The 17,649-nt window shown below is 41.8% G+C and overlaps 1 protein-coding gene across 1 annotated transcript in view; it reads left to right on the top strand.

The window, feature by feature from the left end:
* DGKH (diacylglycerol kinase eta) overlaps positions 1 to 17,649 on the top strand; it is a 135,991-nt gene that overhangs the window by 9,941 nt on the left and 108,401 nt on the right. The window lies entirely within an intron of this gene.

Raw genomic sequence — 17,649 nt, 5'->3', positions numbered from 1 at the left:
GCTTACTGATGTGTAATTCCCTTGATCATCCACACAGCCTGTTTACAATATAGGTTCTACGTTTGTTATTCTCATATCCTCTGGTACAGTAGCTGTTTTTAATGAGATTGCTTATCCAGCACCTATTTTTCTGACACCCCAATCAATTCTTAGAGTTAGCTGTTTGGCTATATTATTTCTCCCAACTCCTGATAGCCACTCAGGGCTTTAAAAGCATAGTGCTTTGTGGGATTGCTCTGCCTATAATATGTTTTGATGGACAGGATGAATTCCTTAGATTCTTGAACTACTTTCCCTTCCATTTTTGTTGTCCAAATTGTTCTAAGCTTTTGTCAAGGTTAAAAAGAGAGAGAATGAGAGAGAGAGATCATAAGAAACGGCCATACTGGGTCAGACCAAAGGTCCGTCTAGCCCAATATCCTGTCTTCCAGCAATGGCCAATACCAGTTGCTTCAGAGGGAATGAACAGAAAGAACAGGTAGTCATCAAGTGGTCCATCTCCTGTAGTCCACTCTGTATATCTGAGTGCAAGAGTTGCTAAACTATCTTTTCCCTGACAACACAGGAAATTAGAAGTTTTTTTCTCTGGAGAAATTAGAAGCATTTAATCACTTCTTTAGTTTTGGGTACTATAGGTGTCTGTCCTTTTGACTTCAGGTTTCACAAATCATAGCCGAAGACAATTACGCCCAGTTTCGAGGATGTTAGTTTTAGTTAAAAATACCATTTACTTTCCTCTGTGGATAATTTTACATAAAAAATATTATTGTTACCCCCTTTGGCCCAGTTGATTAGCCAGTTGATTCAGAGCCTTCACTGTCATTTTCCATGTTATTCTGTCATCCACTTGTAACTGTCATTGCTTCTTCTGTTCATCTGCACCATTCATAGCGCATTTGTTGCTCTGGTCTCTGTGTGTTGAATTGCTAGAGTTAGATTTAAATCAATTTAAGAGGGTCCACAAAGAGGTTAGCACCAGTTTCACTAATTTTTAAAAATTATTACAGTTCAATTGGTGCAAATTTTGTATGTAACAGGCTGAAAGGGGCCTAAAGCCTTATCTTAGATCAGATTTGTGAGTTGACTTTAAGTTAATTTTGCAGCTTGTCATAGAGCCACTTAAATAAATTTAACAATAACAAACATCAATCTGCCAACCACCGGCACTCCACAGTTTTCTGGAGTCAGATGGATTACATTGCTTGCAATGCTAATTGAAAAGACTAATTTTTAAGAATTTGAGTAACCTTTCTATTTTCTTTTCCCAGGAGTTACCTGTAAACTTTTTCTTTTGAATTCTGTCCTCTGCCATTATCAAAAAGGGCAATGAGTAGTGTCTCTAAAGTTTAAAACTGTCTTATCTAAACACTTCCAAATTATGTTTATTTTTTATTCCAATGCAATGCTAACAAATGGTCCCAGTGTGATTATCTGCAGACTGAAGCCCTTTTTTTATGAAAACAAGGTAGAGCATGGTAACAATAGTTCAAGCTTCTTTGCACGCATACCTCAACAGTATGACTCACCCAGGAGCAGATAGTTCAGTATCCATGTCCATTTAGTTCTCAGTATTTCTGCAGAGACTGCTGTCAAGGGTGTCCATTAATATCCTTTGTGATTGTAGTCTACTAGTAACTGAGATCTGGTTGTGGTCTACTAGTAATTTAGGTTGCCTGCTCTTTGAGAAATTATTAAATATCCCATGGCTAATATCGAGTTTTGACTGCTCTTGATCTGAGCGATAGTCATACTACTGAATTAGTAGGGGAAGTGCTTTGTATTCTGTTCAGTACCGTATGGAGTCTTTCTCATATTCATGCTGTTTTAAAACAAACCAAACTGAAATGGCAAATTAATTATGTTGCAGCAAAGAATGGGAGCTACAGAAACAATTAGTGTTAAGAGTCTTATGGAGTATTTAAAATTTTTACTCCATTTAACACTTATACTTTTTTTTTTCCTGATAATGATTAAAAAAATGTAATGAAACTGGAAGCTCTCCAGAGTAATGCACCATTTTATACGATCTATGGATACTTTGATGGGTCTGGGTGTGACCCTTAAGATTAAGCATTTTTAGGTCAGACATGACACACTAGCTGTCTCCTTCCCTAGTGTGCCTGGAGACAGTGAAGCTCTGAGTTTAATTGTGAAATAGCAATAAAGCATTTGAGCGGTGAGGCTGTAATCCATGGATAAATTCGATGGGAATGGGTCTATTACAATGAAAGCTTAGTACTTCAGAAGAAAAAAAAATAATTAGCAGATTTTTAAGACGCTGGCTACACAAATAGTCTTGTTTTAGTAATATTTTAATGGATCTTGTTTTCTACAGTTATTTGGCTTAAGCAGGTCACAGGTAACTTAATAATTTTAGGGGCAAAAAGGGAATTACATGGCTTATTTAATTTGCAGAATTTGAAAAAAACATATAAAAAAGACTTAAAAGTAACTACTTCGGTAAAGAGATTAATGTAGGTTAAATATATGTTTTATTTCCTTGTCTTGTCTCATTTTCTGTTACTCTGTAAAGGCAGTGAGTACAAGTGACAGTAACAAGTGTGTTAGAAATTATTGCACAACTATCAAATTTCATTCTTTGGAAACTTTTTTGCTTTTAAATTGTTGTCCCACGTATCCCACTTCAGATCCGTACACTAAGATTATAACTATGAACAAAAACATTGATAAAAATGCCAGTAAAAATCTTGCAAAATACTTCTAAAACAATTTCAGCATGCGAAATAGTTTTTGTTAACAATGCCTTGGATGTAAAGGACAAATATATTTACTGTTTGATAAACAGTGATCTCTAAATTCGGACGCCTATTATTTTTATGCAGGTATATTACTGTTTCAAAAAGGAAAATGGTTGGTGCTTGATTTCAATATACTATGTGTTGTTTTGCATACCAATTCAACAAAATACATAAGAGAGTGCCTTTCTTTAAATATGCAGATCTTCCAGTGTGACAGTTAGGGTACATCTACAGTGAATGGGAGCTCATGTAGGCTAGATAGCTCGCTAAAAATAGCGGAGATGATGCCACAACGTGAGGCTCAGCGCAGGCTGTACAAGCTCATTGATATCAATGTATGCATCCAGTGCTGAAGCTCACATTGTAACTAGCAGAGTACAGCTAGGGCAGTGCAACTATGCCCCCAGTTGCAGTGTAAGACATACCTTTAGACATATGCTTAAATACATTGCCATATCTGTCACAACAGTCTCATCCATGGAGAAGGTAGTTGCTTACATTGCTATGCACTGAGACCCTGATTTGGCAATCTCCTGCAATAACCTTGGAAGACTTTATCGTATTAAGATGTGCTGGAATTGTATATAGCTTCCTTAGTGGGGAGATGTGCCACCTGTGAGACCTGAGAAGTGTATGGGAGTTTGAAAGACTACATTGAAAATGTGCCAGACAAGTATGGACTTTTGGGATAATTAGAGTGGATTTCCTAGGGAATTCCTTGGGAGATGTTGTTACAAATCCCCCTACTCCTGTTATGCTGTCAACATTTTTCCCAGATCTGGACCTTAGCGTCCAAAATATGGGTGTTAGCATGAAAACCTCCAAGCTTAGTTACCAGCTTGGACCTGGTAAAGCTGCCACCAGCCAGGAATCTATACTGTGCCTGGCGCACTGTGGTCTCCCCAAAACCTTCCCTGGGGGATCCCCAGACTCAGATTCCTTGAGTCTCACAACAAAGGGGAATAAACCATTCCCTTCCCCCCTCCGGGTGTTCCCTCCCTGGGTTCCTGGAGAGATATACAGAAGCAAGCTCCGTGAATCTAAACAGAGGGACTCCACCCTCCCTGTTTCCAGTCCTGGAAAACACAAGTACTTCCCCCCCCCTCACCCAGAGGGTATACAAAGTCAGGCTTAGTAAATCTAACACAAAGAGATTTTCCCCCTGACTTCTTCCTCCCACCAATTTCCTGGTGAGCTGCAGACTCAATTCCCTAGAGTCCCCACTAAAGAAAAACTGAAACAGGTCTTACAAAGAAAGAAAAGGACATAAAAATGGTCTTTCTATATTAAGGTGACAAATACAGGGTCATTTGCTTAAAAGAAAAAAATGAATAAACAGCCTTATCCAAAAAGAATACAATTTAACACATTCCAGCAACTACACACATGTAAATACAAAAGAAAACAATATAAACATATGGTCTTTCTATCTTTGTACTTACAACTTGGAAACAGAAGATTAGAAAGGCAGGAGATAGAAAGATCACTCTCAGAGCTGAGAGGGTCAGACACAAGACAAAGAACTCACATCCAAAACTTCCCTTCACCCAGATTTGAAAAAAGTCTTGTTTCCTGATTGGTCCTCTGGTCAGGTGTTTCAGGTTACTCCTTTCCAGGTGAAAGAGACATTAACCCTTAGCTATCTGTTTATGACATATCCAAAACACTACTTTCTGAAGCAGCCCCCTGAGAAGAGGGCTGCTGATTGCCTGGTACAGAAGGCCAAGATCAAAGGCCTGAGCTATATAAATAAATGGCAGATTTGCCCAGCTTATGTGCTGGTTGTGAATCTAAGACAGATGACTTGTAATCATGGAGAAAACCCACTTCTGCCTTTTGAAGGACTAAAACCTAGCAGAGCCCTAGGTTGGAGTTGGGGGTAACCTTTGGTAAGATGTTTAGTACAGATGTAGATTCTTTTATTGTTTTAATGTGTTTTCTCTGTAATACTTTAACCATCAGAATGAATATGCTTGCTTAGAAGGAGCTGCACGGTAACTTTATAACTGTGGACAATATACTGATCATAACCTTCAGAGAGAAAACAGAGCACAGATATTGGCCTTTTTTTAGACTGTCTTTCTGGCTGGGAATATCACAGTGTAATCCAGGGAGTTATGCAGCCTTAAAATTCCCAGTCAGGAGGGGAGAGATGTGGGTCTTCGCCCAAGAGAGCTGGAAGACAGAAGCCTGTAATTCTGTGACAAGTACATCACTTTTAAAAGGATGGGCAGGAATCAAATCAGAAATAGCAGCTTTAGACCTGAACAGAATAGATGTTCAAGGAATAAGATGATATACAGAAAATTGCTGGTTTGTGACAGATGTAAATAGTGGCTCAGGGTAAATCTCTCTCTCTCCTTCTGTCTCATTCTTTGTGTCATAAACTCAATCCCAGTTCATATCAAGAATAAATCTCCCTTCCTTGTGAATCACATAGTTAGATTCATTATCAGGCTTTCTTCCTTTCATCTGAAGGAATTATTTTCTCATTTTAGCAGTTGGACTTTGCTAGAGACAGGATGTTGGATTAGAGGGTCTGTTCTATTTGTACATTTTAGCAGGGCAATTCCTATGTCATTTTTATTTTGCTTGTTCTTGACTGTAAATAAGGCCCTGACCCTGCAAAGGGATTCACTAAGGCAGACCCTCATAGCACTATATTGATCCTTTTGCAGGATGGTAATTAATACAGCAAGATCAGAAAGTGGACTCTCACTGTTGCTTTTACTACATATTTGGGTCTCATAAAAATCTGACACAGCCACAAAATTGCATGTATTCTTTTATGAATCAACAGCTAATACAAACTACATTCTTCCTCTCAAATAAAATAGGCTGGTAATCATCTGTTTACAATGCATAAATCTGTTTAATGGTCTAAAGTGTTTCCTTAAAAAAGACATAGTTTCTTCTTTTTTTAATACATTTATAACTTATTTGTAAAGTTTTCTGTCTATAAAATATCAGACATGTTATGGCATTATAGAAATAATTATATCTTAAAAAATACAATACAGTGTGATCTGTAACATCTAATGTGTGTATAACATACAAGAAGAAAATAAATATTTGTAGGAAGGAGGCAGTTTTTTTTCTACCTGTATTTACTGATTGCATTTTTGAAGTGACCCTTTTATAACTGTGTTTCAAAAAGTGCCTTTAATAAGACATTCCATTGGGACACTTTTTAGTGACTGGTGAAATTCTGTTATGGGGGAAATACATATTCCCAGCCTAGCAACTGTCAAGTGAGTCTGATAGAACTACGTGATATTACATCGTCATTCTACTATATACCGACAGGACACCATCCTGTGAGTTAAGTTTCTCCTATGTGATGCTGAGTAGATTCCATTTTCATTGGCTTCACTGGGGATTGAGAGAACTCGGTACCTATCATTTTCTTGCCCAGGCTTACAGTGTCTTGAGATGTTTTGTTTTTTGTTTATTGGCTAAGCTGCTAACTCATCAGAGACAGCTTGTATCCCAAATACTAATATGGTGAAAGGTGACGCTATTCTTTATTGAATTAATGACCTGAGTATACTTAAGAAAAGATGGGGATAAATACTGTGCCTTTTTGGTATGTGTGCTTTATGTTTTCCTGCCAAGAAATAGGTCATTGAATTAAACTACATATGAGTCATTTGACGATGTTGTTTGGTGCAGCAGTTCTGCAAATATTGCTATGAAAAGATGAATAAATGCACTGCAGTATTACTATTTTCAAAATCATATATTCAGTGCCATACGTTGTTACAAAGCTAGGTGAGCATTCTTTGACCTGAAGAGTTACAGTCAAAGGGTGTGACTCTGCTCTCACTGAAGGTAATAGAAAATCTCCCATTGACTTCAGTGGGAGCAGAATTTAAGTCCTAAATAGTCCAGTCAAATACAAGATGCTAGCTTAAAAGTGGGAATTACTGATAATTAAGATGGATTACCAGGTAAAGTGGGCTATATTTGGAGGAGGAGAAATCAGGAGATGGGTAAAGGAAGAGTTTTCAAGGAACGTCTGGCAGAATGATAAAAGTTGAATGATTTGTTTTGGAAAATGGGGGTGGGAGGGTGGAGGAGGGAGGAGAACAAGAAAAAAGAGATTAAATGAAATAGGTACAAAAAAGGAATGAATTTAAGCACTACTTTAGAAAGCATGAAATTATACTTGATCTGTGCTTCGTAATTCCCAAAGAGCTGAGAAAACAGATGCGAGAATAGATTGCAAACTTCTGACTAATGTACATCCCCAGAATTTGGTCTAACAAATATTATGTTACTGATGATGAAAAATGGTTTTACAAGTGAGATGCTGAAATGAAGCAGAAGTTAATATACTGGGGAAAAAATCTCTTACCGAAGAGGCCTCTCTTTATCTGTCAACACAGAAGGAATCTTCTGGATGCCAAAAACAATCCTATGAATAACTTAGGGCATGTCTACACTGCCCCACAGTTCTAACTGCAGGGATTTGAATAGCAGTATGCACCAAAATGCTGCACTGTAACTACCCCATGTGGACCCTGTAAGCACGAACTAAAAGATTCTTCTTCAAGTATCCCTGTGGGTGCTCCATTTAAGGTAGTCATGTGCCCCAGCGCTTGCAATCAGATTTGTAGTAGCAGTGCTTGATTGGGTCGCATATGCGCTGTCTCCACCTTACAGTGCCTCAGGCAATTATAAAGTACTGTGAGACCAGCCCCCTCCCCCGCAGTTCCTTCTTTACTGCCTTTGGCTTAAGTCGGAGCACTTGGGAGTGCCTTGGTACACAACCTAAATAGCATTAAGTTAATTGTTGATTATCTTATAGTTTCCTTTCCTTCTCTGTTTATTTTACTTCCCGTTTATATTAGGAAATTAAGTTTCAATTGTTAGTGACCCTTCAGAGTAGAGTAGTTGTTCTCCCTTCTGGGGAAAAAGCTTTCTCTGAGGGGCATGCCCAGCTCCCCTTAAACTGTGCCTTACGTGCAGACTCTCTATTCTAGTCTCTGACGGGCACTTGCAGTGTGTCCACTGCCTTGGTGAGTCACACATTCCACAGAAGTGCTCCCATTGCTATAATCTGAAAGCCTGCACCAGAAAGACGAGAGACTTGCAGTTGAAACTCCTTATGATGAAGAAATCTTTGCGCCTGGCGTCTGAGCCCAAATCACGGACTTTCCCTGGACAACGATCTCCTATAGCAGCCTCCTATCCACCCTCCTACCCTGTCCCTCTGCAGAGACCCCTCTTATGAACATCTGCTATGGCAGGAGGTAAACCACCTCATATACCTAAGCTCAGTAGAACCAGTACCAACACAACACAGAGGGAAGGGATTCTATTCACATTACTTCCTAATCCCGAAAAAACCGGGAGGATGGAGGGCCAGTTTTGACTTACAAAAACTCAGTGAATTTCTGAAGACTCAAAGCTTCACGATGATGACACGAGCAACCGTAATTACAGCACTGGAAAGAGGACACTGGTTCTCAACCTTCGACCTCCATGACGCATATTTTCATATAACAATATATCCCTCACACAGGAGGTTCCTTGGGTTTGTTTTAGGAGCAGACCACTTCAGTACAAAATACTGCCCTTTTTGTACTCTCCACTGCCCAATGGCTATTTTTGGTGGTGGTGGCTCATCTCCGCAGACAATGGATCATAATATTCCCCTATTTGAATGATTGTTTACTGAAAGCATTGACTCAGCAAGGGGCACTAGGAGCTACTCAAAACACAGTAGTTCTTTTCACATGTCTAGACCTACAAATAAATGTACAAAAATCAACTTAGCACCTGTGCAGAAAATGGAGTTCATCGAAGCCTGCCGCAGTTTTCTGGAGGCTACAGCCTTTCTGCCCTGACAACAATTCACAACTTTACTCAACGTTAGACAGTCCACAGACATTGGCCAGGGCTTGCCTACAACTGTTGGGCCACATTTCCACAACAATGTTCATGGCTAAATATGCCAGTCTGCACATGCGATGCCGGCAAGCCTGGCTCTGAACAGTCTACGTTCTGCAAAGACACAGCATAAACAAATGTCTTATGATGCCAAACAAAGTAAAAGACTCCTACAGTGGTGGACATGACCAAACAAGGTTTATGCATGAGTCCCCTTTTTACAGAACCCTCCAACAGTGATGATCACTAGACACTTCCCTATTAGGTTAGGAGGCACACGTGCAGGCTCACGCTGTCCAAGACTGTTGGTCCCCATCAGAATTCCTCTTATAAACCTACTGGAGCTATAGGCGATTCACAATACATGCTCCCATGTCCTACCTATGATCAAGAACAAAACCATAAAGATCTTCACAGACAAAGACGCTTGCATGTTCTTTATAAACCAGTAATGAGGACATGTTCACACTACCTATGAATGGAAGTCATGCTACTTTGGATCTGGTGCATCAGCCACAACATTGACATCTCAGGATGCCAGAACACCACTGAAGATGCACTGTGCAGAAAATTCTCCCAGGATCACGAGTGGGAAATGGATCCTTGAGTACTACTGAATGTATTCAAGCAGTGGGGATTCCCAACTGTAGAGCTCCTCAGGACAACACAAAATGCCAAATGTTCACAGTTCTGTTCCAGAGCAGGATTGGGTCCCCATTCTCTGGGTGATGCCTTTCTCATCAAATGGGATGCACCCCTTCTGTGCACCTTCCCGCTGACCCCTCTTCTATCATGAGTATACACAAAATCAGAATGGACAATTCCAAAGTCATCTTGGTAGCCCCCACATGGATCTGGTGAACTGGTTCCTTTACCTCCTAAAGATGGCTGTGTGCCCATCACACACACTTCCTCTTCTACCTCATCATCTCTCACAAGATGCGGGCCAGGTTCACTATCTGAACTGGACAAGATTCCACCTCAAGATGTGGCTAATCCATGGCTCCAAGAAGCCAAAATGACCTGCTCAGAGGAAGTAAGGGACATTCTGTTAAACAGTCGTAGACCAACTACTCGACATACCTACTTATGGAGGTGTGATAAATAAAGGGACGGGAGTAGCTCCCTTTTACGGACACCCAGCCAGCCAGTAGCTACAAAATCCCTCTTAGTAGCTTTTCTCTAATTGATCTACTTGTAAAGGATTAAAAAGTCTCACTGCTATGCATAGGTAAAAGGAAGCAAGTGGGCACCTGGCCAAAAGAGCCAATGCGAAGGCTAGAACTTTTTAAAATTGAAGAAGAGACTCCCCTTTTGTATGTCTATCTGTTGTTCTCCCGGGGAGAGGCGGACAGGGCAGCAGCTTTACCATAAGAAGGTTGGGCCAGATATGAAAAAATCATCAGTATCATACCTAGAAACTATCCATTTAAAACCCCAGATATGTAAGTAGATCAGGAAATGTCTAGGAAGACGCAATTAGGTTTATTCCTTTTATTTTGTTACAGCTTATGGATTCCTCTGTGCTAACCCAAGGTGCTTTTGTTTTGCTTGTAACCTTCAAGCTGGACCTCAGGAAAGCTATTCTTGGTGCTTAATCCATGTAGTCGCTCTTTTAAAATCTAGCAATAGCCTGAGTTCCCAGAGGTATTTTTTTCTTTTTTGTAATTAATAAATTTATCTTTTTTAAGAACAGAATTGGATCTTTGTGTCTTAAGAGGTTTGTGAACATGTTGTTTAATTAGCTCGTGGCAACAGCTGATTTCCATTTTTTTTTCTTCTCAGCCCTTCCCCAGAGGCGGGGTGAAAGGGCTTGAGGTTACCCCACAGGAAGGAATTCCCAAGTGCACCTTCCTGGGCTCTGAAAGGGGTTGTGCACTTGGGTGGTGGCAGCATCTACCAATCCAAGGTCAGAGAAAAGCTGTAACCTTGGGAGTTTAATACAAGCCTGGAGTGGCCAGTATTAATTTTTAGAATCTTTGCGGGCCCCACCTTCTGCATTTGAAGTGCCAGAGTGGGGAATTAGCCCTGACAGGAGACAATTCACTGTATGGGGTCAAAATAAATAAATCACGCAGTCTACTCTCCTCTTCTTTTGATACTAGATGTGACAGACCCAGGCCAGTGTAGTACAGGAGTCTGGTAGAGGGCAAATATACTAGTCACTGGCTGAGTAGTTTTCTGTTACCTGAGTGACTAGAGCAGGGGCTGCACTGGAGTAATCAGGAACCTGCTAGAACCAATTAAGGCAGACAGGCTGATTAGAACACCTGCAGCCAATCAAGGCAGGCTAATCAGAGCACCTGGGTTTAAAAAGGAGCTCACTCCAGTCAGGGAGGGAGGAGCCAGAGGAGAGGAAGTGCCTGTGAGGAGCTGGGAGCAAGAGGCACAAGGAGCTGAGAGTGAGAGACTGTGCTGCTGGAGGACTACAGAGTAGAGGTGTTATCAGACACCAGGAGGAAGGTCCTGTGGTGAGGATAAAGAAGGTGTTTGGAGGAGGCCATGGGGAAGTAGCTCAGGGAGTTGTAACTGTCATGCAGCTGTTACAAGAGGGACTATAGACAGCTGCACTCCACAGGGCCCTGGGCTGGAACCTGGAGAAGAGGGTGGGCCCGGATTCCCCCCCAAACCTCCCAACTCCTAATCAGACACAGGAGTAGTTGATCCAGACTGGGGAAGATCACTGAGGTGAGCAAATCTACCAATAAGCGCAGGACCCACCAAGGTAGAGGAGGAACTTTGTCACACGGACTATATGTTGGAACATAAGAAATTGGCTCCCTGAGTTCCGTCAAAGTACACCTTGCAACTATCATGGCATTCCACCATAAGGTGGACGAGTTATTGATTTTTCACTCACCCAGCCACCAAGCATTTTCTTAAGGGCCTTCGTAATGTCTACCACAAAATACAACCCCCTACTCCATCACTGGAACTTAAAGTACTGTTATAGGGCCATATCGGACCACTGTTTGAACCATTAGTGACATGTTCACTACTTCACCTTTCAATTAAGGTAGCCTTCCTTGTCGTCGTCATGTTTGCCAAATTGGTGGGGGAGCTAGGAGTTCTTATGGCATACCTACCATACACAACATTCTTCAAAAATAAAATTACCTTAAGACCGCATCCCAAGTTTTTAACTAGATTGCCACCTCATTCCATCTGAAACAACGCATTCATTTCCCATCATTTTTCCTGAAACCCCATGGGAATAAACAAGAAGCAATACTCCAAATCCTGGATGTAAAAAGGATGCTGGTCTTTTACATCGAGAGAACAAAAGCTTTTTTAAAATCACCAAAATTATTCCTCTCTATCACAACATGCTCAAAAGGAGGCACCATATCTAAACAGAGACTAAATGGATCTCCAGATGCATTGACTTTTGCTGTTGTCAGCAACGACTTAAATCCCCAGCAGAGACCCACACACACTCCACCAGAGCTCTAGCTGCTTTGATAACCTTCCTTAACAATGTCCCCATCATGGATGTGATGGGTTTGGTCACAGAGACCTTCTTGGGACTGTCATCTGATGTGGTGAAATTACTTCTGAGCCCATTTTCCTTGATGGCTTATGTCATAAACAGATAGTTAAGGGTTAATGTCTCTTTTACCTGTAAAGGGTTAGGAAGCTCAGTAAACCCTGCTGATACCTGACCAGAGGACCCAAAAGGGGACAAGATACTTTCAAATCTTGGTGGAGGGAAGTCTTTGTTTATGCTCTTTGTTTTGGGTGTTGTTTGCTCTTGGGACTAAGAGGGACCAGACGTCAATCCAGGCTCTCCAAATCTTTCTGAATCAGTCTCTCATTTTTCAAAATCATAAGTAATAGCCAGACAAGGCGGAATAGTTTTATTTTTGTTTTCTCAACTTGTAAATGTCCCTTTTTGCTGAGAGGATTTTACCTCTGCTTGCTGTAACTTTGAACCTAAGGCTAGAGGGGGTTCCTCTGGGCTATATGAATCTGATTACCCTGTAAAGTATTTTCCATCCTGATTTTACAGAGATGATTTTTTTTTTACTTTTCTTTCTTTAATTAAAAGCTTTCTTTTTAAGAACCTGATTGATTTTTTCCTTGTTTTAAGATCCAAGGGGATTGGATCTGGACTCACCAGGGATAGGTGGGGGAAAAGAAGGGGGATGGCTAATTTCTCCTTGTTTTAAGATCCAAAGGGTTTGGATCTGTGTTCACCAGGGAATTGGTGAAGTCCATCAAGGCCACCCAGGGAGGGGAGAGTTTTGGGGGAACAGGAAGTGGTCTAGACACTGACTTCTGGATGGTGGCAGTGTACCAGATCTAAGCTAGTAATTAAGCTTAGAAGTGTCCATGCAGGTCCCCACATTTGTACCCTAAAGTTCAGAGTGGGGAAGGAACCTTGACAGCTTAGGATTCCAGAACCCTGCCTTGTTGAGCCAGACACACTAATCTGCTGCAACACAGACCCAGGTCTGAACCATGCCCCCAAAGCTGCAGGCATTAACCAAAAACTGCTCAGCAGATCACCTTTCTCCAGCACCCAGAAACCCCAAATAAATCCATTTTACTCTTGTAACTTTAGTGCCCTCGTGACCAAGATGGAGTCTGCTCTGCAGGCAGCTCTGGCCAAGAGACGGCATGCAAAGGAATGCAGCAGGAGAAATCCCTTTCACCTCAGGGACACCTGTTCCAAACCCCCAGAGTGAACACACCAACCCACAGGAAAAGTACAATGGATATAACAAAGGGAGATATTTATTTACAGAGGGATGAGAGGAGAAAAACAACAAAGGGAAATATAGGGGGAGCAGTAGAACAGGGTTGCATCCAAACCTAGGCCCCACAGGCCCAGTGGTAGCACAGTCTGGAAGGGCAGACGCTGAGCAATGTGTCTGCACTGTGACAGACCCTGACCAGTGGGGTACAGGAGTCTGGTAGAGAGCAAATATACTGGTCACTGGATGAGTAGTTTTCTGTTCCCTGAGTGACCAGAGCAGGGGCTGCACTAGAGTAATCAGGAACCTGCTTGAACCAATTAAGGCAGACAGGCTGATTAGATCACCTGCAGCTAATCAAGGCAGGCTAATCAGAGCACCTGGGTTTAAAAAGGAGCTCACTCCAGTCAGGTGGGGAGGAGCCAGAGGAGAGGAAGTGCGTGTGAGGAACTGGGAGCAAGAGGCACAAGGAGTTGAATATGAGAGGGTGTGCTGCTGGAGGATTACAGAGTACAGGTGTTATCAGACACCAGGAGGAAGGTCCTGTTGGGAGGATAAAGAAGGTGTTTGGAGGAGGCCATGGGGAAGTAGCCCAGGGAGTTGTAACTGTCATGCAGCTTTTACAAGAGGCACTATAGACAGCTGCAATCCACAGGGCCCTGGGCTGGAGCCCGGAGTAGAGGGCGAGCCCGGGTTCCCCCCAAATCTCCCAGCTCCTAATCAGACACAGGAGTAGTTGATCCAGACTGTGGGGAAGATCACTGAGGTGAGCAAATCTGCCAATAAGCACAGGACCCACCAAGGTAGAGGAGGAACTTTGTCACAGCACACAAAGTTCAGGAGTCCTGAGCAAAGTTCCAGTCCAGTGGTGAGTCTTGAGTGCTCCTGGTCGTCTTCAGCGCCAGTGAACTTTCCCCAACAAACCCCTCCGGTGCCCTCTTCTGCCGCTCCCTGCAAAGCCACACAGAGTGACCACCTCCCCATTTAACTAGCTAGCAGCCTCCTTCCTTATTCCCAGTGCAGAGTCAGAAGCCCCAGTACTCACAACCCCATGCAGCTCTGGGCAGCCGTGATACTGGTTTCAGCTCCGGCCTGTCCTTCTCGGGCGATTCCTCCCTGGCACAGTGCTCCTCCTGGCTCCTGTCCTGAGGTGTCCCTGATCGGCCTTCCCAGGCATCAGGCAGGTTCTCTGCTGCTTCACTTTGTGAGGGCCTGCGGGCTGCAGCCTTTCCCACCCTCAGAACTCCAGAGCCACACCCTCGAGTTTCGGTCCTTTCTGTCAGTGCTCCCCTTCCCCCTTAGGAAAAAGATTTAAAGGGGCCATGCTCTCTAAACCCCAAAGTGGTTACACTCTGTATAAAGCTTATACAGGATAAACTCATGAATTGTCCGCCCTCTGTAACACTGATAGAGAGAAATGCACAGCTGTTTGCTCCCCCAGGTATTAATCACTTACTCTGGGTTAATTAATAAACAAAAGGGATTTTATTAAGTACAAAAAGTAGGATTTAAGTAGTTTCAAGTAATACCAGACAGAACAAAGTAAGTTGCTAAGCAAAATAAAACAAAACATGTAAGTCTAAGCCTAATACATTTAAAAAACTGAATACAGGTAAATCTCACCCTCAGAGATGTTCCAGTAAGCTACTTTCACAGACTAGACTCCTTCTTAGTCTGGGCCCAATTCTTTCCCCTGTTATAGTTCTTGTTAGTTCCAGCTCAGGTGGTAACTAGGGAATTTCTCATGACTGCAGCCCCCTTTGTTCTGTTCCATCCCTTTTATATCTTTGGCACAAGACAGGAATCCTTTGTGTCTCTCTGGGTTCCCATCCTTCCTTCTAAATGGAAAAGCACCAGGTTTAAGAGGGATTCCAGTATCAAGTGACTCACTGGCTGGCACCCACATATACAGGAAGTCTTACAAGTAAACAGCCATTTACAACCAATTGTTCCAGTTAATGGGTGCCATCAAGATCCTAAGCCACTATTAATGGCCTTATTGCATAATTACAATAGGACCTCAGAGTAATACTTCATATTTCTAGTTTTAGATACAAGAATGATACATTCATACAAATAGGATGAACACACTCAGTAGATTATAAGCTTTGTAATGATACCTTACCTTACAAGAGACCTTTTGCATGAAGCATGTTCCAGTGGCATCATATTCACACTTATAAACATATTTTCATAAAATAAATGGAGTGCAATATCAAAGTGGACATCTGCAAAGCAGCAACCTGGGGGTCAGCTTGTACATTCATACAACATTATGCATTAGAGCAGCATTCATCATCAGATGCTTCATTTGTACTTACCATCTTATCACTAACCATGACTACAACTTTGAAGCCCATTCCTTCCACTGACAGGCACTGCTGTACACTCACCTAAAGTGGAATACCTACAAGGGACAGTCCTCAAACAAGAAGAGACGGTTTCTCACCCGGTGCAGTAACTGAGATTCTTAGTGTGTTTTTTTGAGCTCTGGGTTCTTTAAAAGGAGTCTGCTTGTGAACATTTTTGTGTGTGTAAGTGTGCTTTTATGTTGTCTGTGAATATAACCACTTAATACAATAGGTATGGTTTTATTGTGTGCTGTATGTTGCAGACACTACAAAACTTTTTCTCTAGCCTTTTTATAAAGGCAAAACTATTTAAAGACATCCAGGTAGTATAACAACTCTTCCTTTCTCCCTAAAAATCACCCCTATATTTATCAACATAACCACAAATGATTTTTTGTACAGAATTGCCAGGTGACCACTTACAAATTTAACAACGAAGTAGGTACTTAACCAGGTATGTGACTTAAAGCATGCAACTTCATGGGCCTAATGTTACATATGTGTTTAAGTACCTTGCTGAATCAGAGCTAGAATGCCTTTAACAGTAATATCACCAGTGACGTGCAGATTTATCCCTCTTCAGATGCCCAACCACCCTCCTTCCTGCTGCAGGCAAATTCCTATCCTTGTTAACCTGTACCTGAAATACCAGGTGCCTCTCTGGGTTGTTCCAACTTTCAGTTCAAGTTCCACATGTGCTGTTCACTTGCCTCTCTGTTGTTAGTTGCTATCTGTTTAAAATATTTGTGACCTATAATATTGTGGAAAGTCTATGGCACTCTGTGCCTCAAAGCAACACCCTGGACTACCCCCATTTTCACCACTGTCATATAATTTATGATATGTTTTGTACAAAGTATGCCTTGTGAGGTATAATTTTTAAAAGTCTTGAATCTGTTGAACATTAACATGGATTGTATGTGCTATCATTGTATGTGAAGATATGAAGTTTTACTATGTGTGTGACTGAAATATGTTGTGAGTTTGGGAAGACCCACAACCAGCCTTTCAGGTACAACAATGGAGTAGCCAGATGTGCTGGTGACCCCGTAAAGGGAATCCACCCTTCCAGTGACTATGCCAGGATCTATATACAATGGAAACTTCTCAGAAAGAGCACGTAGACAATGGAGAATACTTGACCAATGGGGTCATGAGCATAGAGCATGAGCATAGAGCAAGCTGGAAGAAACTATAAAAGAGGGGAAGTGCCATCATCACATAGCCTCACTCCGACCACAACTCAACACCTAGAAACATGTCTGGAGGACAAAGATTTTGAACTGGAAAGGTGGTACTGGGCTGAAGGAGAATTCCAGCCTGTGTATTGAAGATCTGTAACTTGCTTGTACTATCTATCCGGGTGAGACACTGCTTGATTCAAATCCTGTTTAGTTTATAGAACTTAGAATACAAATTTATTTTATTTTTAAGTAACCGACTTTCATTTCTACACTTATTACTTATAATCACTTAAAATCTATCTTTCTGTAGTTAATATATCTGTTTTATATTTTACCTAAAACAGTGTGTTTTGGTTGAAATGCTTAGGAAACCTGCTCAGGTTATAAAGGCTGGTGTATGTCCACTTTCCTTTGTAAAAGTGGTGAACTTAATGAACTTACACTGGTCAGGCTTCTGACTAGTGGAAGATGGTACAGATTTGGGGTGCAAGGCTGGGAAACTTGGGGGAATTGGCTGGAGCCTTTCTATTTAGTTCGTTCATGGTTCGTGAGAAGCATGTAACTCAGTTAGGTGTGTCCCTGCCTGTGGATGTCTGTGTAAGTACAATGCCTGACAAAGGTTTTTGGCTTAGCAACAGCATCACTGTGTGAGAGGGAGCCCAGGTTGGTGAGACAAAGGGCTCAGTGGCCCCACAGTTCAGGTTGAACCCTGGGAACACCTGTCACAATATCCGAATTCAAATGCAGTATTGCCAGCCTGAAA

Source organism: Gopherus evgoodei, chromosome 1 (genome assembly GCF_007399415.2).
Source record: "Gopherus evgoodei ecotype Sinaloan lineage chromosome 1, rGopEvg1_v1.p, whole genome shotgun sequence".
Taxonomy (NCBI): Eukaryota; Metazoa; Chordata; order Testudines; family Testudinidae; genus Gopherus; species Gopherus evgoodei.
This window is presented reverse-complemented; position numbering and strand designations above follow the sequence as displayed.